General features: G+C 41.5%; 1 non-coding gene across 1 annotated transcript; it reads left to right on the top strand.

Annotated features, from left to right (window-relative positions):
- Positions 1-2,075: 2,075 nt before the first annotated feature.
- On the top strand, positions 2,076-2,182 carry LOC141681460 (small nucleolar RNA R71). The gene has a single exon (XR_012558892.1). It is a non-coding gene; the product is annotated as a small nucleolar RNA R71 (small nucleolar RNA).
- The last annotated feature ends 1,588 nt before the right edge of the window (positions 2,183-3,770 follow it).

Genomic DNA, 3,770 nt, shown 5'->3' with positions numbered 1-3,770 from the left:
TCGTTGTTGCTCACCATTCGGCTTGCTACCTTCCTCTAGCAGAATTTTATGCATGCAGTATGAAGGGCTGATCCCTTTTATATATGCTATAGTCCATCCAATGGCTGATTTGAATTGTCTCAGAATCCTCAAGAGTTTGTCCTCATCACTACCTGAAAAGTCAGATGCAATAATAACATGCAAAGTAGATGCATCACCTAAAAAAACATACCTCAAGTGTTCAGGCAATGGTTTAAGCTCCAAAGTAGGTGCTTTCTCGGTAGATGGTTTGAGCTTTCCCTCAGCATTCTTGAGATCAGTATTTCCAAGAGATTCAAATGGCATGTCTAGCTTACGTTTCCAAGGAGAAATATTTAGATATTGTAACTGCTCATTGCCATCATCATCTTCACTGTCAAAATCCCCCAATAAGGCTTTTTCTAATGCGTCAGACCTTAGCACATGATCAAGTTCTGAAGTAATTGCAGAATTGACCAAATCCACCTTGAAGCACTCCTCATCTTTCGTAGGGAATTTCATCACATTGAACATATTAAATGTCACATCTTGATCTTGCACCCTCATAGTGAGTTCACCTTTTTGCGCATCTATCAAGGTATAGTCTGTAGCCAAGAAAGGTCTTCCCAAGATTATGGGAATCTTCTTATCTTCCTCGAAATCCAGAATGATAAAATCTGCTGGAAAGATGAGCTTGTCCACCTTTACTAGCACGTCCTCCATAATGCCTCGTGGGTATGTAATCGAATGATCAGCTAATTATAGAGACATGTAGGTGGGCTTCGGATTAGGCAAATTCAGCTTTTTGAAGATAGACAACAGCATCAGATTGATGCTTGCTCCCAAATCGCAAAGGCACTTGTCAAATGACAACTTGCCAATGGTGCAAGGAATGGTGTAGCTACCTGGATCCTTAAGTTTTGGAGGTAACTTTTGTTGCAGCACGGCACTGCACTCTTCCGTTAGAGCAACGGTATCAAGATCATCCAGTTTCACCTTCCTTGAAAGAATACCTTTCATAAATTTCGCATAACTAGGCATTTGATCAATAGCCTCAACGAAAGGTATGTTGATGTGAAGTTTCTTGAACACCTCCAGAAACTTACCAAATTGCTTGTCCAGCTTTTGTTTTTGTAATCACTTAGGAAAAGGTGGTGGAGGATAGAGCTGTTTCTCCCCTGTATTACCCTCAGGCAGAGTGTGTTCAACAGTAGTCTTCCTTGATTCCCCCTCTTTCTTTCTTTGTATTCCTTCTTCATCTACAACTTCAACTTCTACATCTTTTTCTTTTTCAGCATCATCAACTTTTCCAGACCTTAAGGTGACAGATTTGACTTGCTCTTTAGCTTCCTTCCAACCTGGCACTTCAGTATCACTGGGAAGTGTGCCAGGTTGACGATTGAGCAAGGCATTGGCTATTTGTCCAATTTGATTTTCCAAGGTCTTGATAGAAACAGTCTGACTTTTACATAACAGCTTTAACTCCTCGAAATCAGCACTTGAAGGTGGAGCAACATCTCCTTGTTGAGGATATGGTTGCCTTTGAGCAAATTGCTGAGGTTGCTGGAATCCAGGTGGATTAAACTGTTTATTTGTAGCTTTCTGATATGGTTGCTGAACAACATTTTGATTATTGCTCCAGCTGAAATTGGGATGATTTATGTTATTAGGATGATAAGTAGCGGGCACAGGCTGCTACGGTCTCTAAAAATTGTTCATATACTGAACAAATTCATTAACAAGAGAACACTGATACATAGCATGAGAGCCTACAAAAAGCTCACAGACACTGGCTATTTGATTTACGCCATAGTTGGTTAAATAATCGACCTTCATAGACAGCGCCTTGAGCTGCGCTGTAATATCTGTAACTGCATCGACTTCCAGAATACCTGCTACTTTCCCAGGCATCATCCTTTGAGTTGAGTTTTGATACTCGTTTGCAGCCATATGCAATGAGATTATAGGCCTCAGTATAGCTTTTAGCCCACAAGGCGCCTCCAGAAGCTGCATTGAGCATGGGTCGAGATTGGACCCCCAAACCATTGTAGAAACCAGTGATCACCATCCAGTCAGGCATACCATGATGTGGACACTTTCTCAACATCTCCTTGTAGCGCTCCCAAGCTTCGCACATAGATTCTCCTTGTTGCTGCGCAAACAGAGTAAGAGCACTCCTCATAGCTGCAGTTTTGGCCATTGGATATAACTTCACCAGGAACTTTTGCGCAAGATCTTCCCAAGTAGTGTTGGACCCAGCTGGTAAAGAATGTAACCAGTCCTTAACTTTATCCCTCAAAGAGAATGGGAAAAGCCTCAGCTTGATAGCTTCATCAGTGACACCATTATATTTGAAAGTACTACAGATCTCGACAAAATTCTTGATATGCATGTTGGGATCTTCAGTCGCAGCCCCTCCGAAAGAAACAGAATTCTACACCATCTGAATAGTGCCCGACTTGATTTCAAAATTATTGGCCTCAATAACCGGATGAATAATGCTTGACTGAATGTCATCAATTTTAGGTCAAGAAAAGTCCATATAAATCAATTTGAGCTAGACGATCACCCATTGAAAGGCATATGTCATAGCCTATTTGTTTATTCAAGGATTTAACTCAACTCAAATAAGAATGTAACAAGTAAATAGTGGATCTACCGTCAAAGAGATCTCACAAAGTAACATATGTCAAAGGATTCAGAAACAAGGTTCATCTACAAACTTGAGGAATTACTTCACTGGAAGAAGTTCAAGAAATTGATCAAGCCTCAGTGATATAAATCAAGATTATGGATTTAATCAAGTGACAGAGATCTTGTCAGGGTATCAATTAATTAGAGGGATTTAATCTGAAGAAAATCAAGTTATTAAAGTCAAGATATGAAGAAACATCACAGAAGTTAGTCACTCATGAACCAGACAGTACATCGAGTGTCAACATTGAAGTGGTGGAATTTATTCATAATTTTCAGAATATTCTAAGTCAAGTCTAACCCAACATCTCGTACAATTGAATCAGTCTCCAACGGCCCACGGCTATAGCACGTAACGACCTTTCGATTCTAATTCAATGTACACATCTTTATGTAATAGACAAGTATTTCTTATTTCGAAATCAAAGCCCTCGGCTGTAGAACAAAATGACAATGATTTAAAAATAAGAACCACTTTCTACCATGAGCAGGGCTATGATGAACCCTACATTCCTACTCTGGTGGATCGTCCAACCCTGAATGTCAGTGGCCAACCACCAGTCTTGATTAGCAACGCGGATTTGTTGGAACAACTCTATCGCATGGGTGATGCCTTGAACGGCTTCGACTCAAGGTTGAGCACGGTGGAATGACGTAAGACAAGGAGAGGCCTTCGTCTTAACCACTCTACTCATGCATATGGAAAATCTCCCATGATTGAGAGGGATGCTCCGGTTGGCCGTGGCCAATCCCGAGGTGAATGTGTGGCAATAATGCCGCGACGTCTGAATTACTTCAACGATACAACCCCGATCGTTGAACTTGTAGATGAAGATACCGATGGGCGAGAGGTGCTGTGGGAAAACCCCGATTGTTGAACTTGTGGATGAAGATACCGATGGGCGGGAGATGTCGTGGGCAAATAACCGAGTAATCACTCACCCACACCGATCCGGGCGAACTCTGGAGGAAAGCTGGAAAGCGGAATCTATGCCAGCGAATGAGAAACGAGGTTTCACTGCATTGAAGGATTGTGTGGGATCCTTTTAGGAGATGATGATCTAAGGATGTTACTTTTG

Source organism: Apium graveolens, chromosome 8 (genome assembly GCF_009905375.1).
Source record: "Apium graveolens cultivar Ventura chromosome 8, ASM990537v1, whole genome shotgun sequence".
In the NCBI taxonomy this organism is placed as follows: Eukaryota; Viridiplantae; Streptophyta; class Magnoliopsida; order Apiales; family Apiaceae; genus Apium; species Apium graveolens.
Note: the sequence above shows the minus strand (reverse complement) of the source record. Positions and strands in the feature narration are given on the sequence as shown.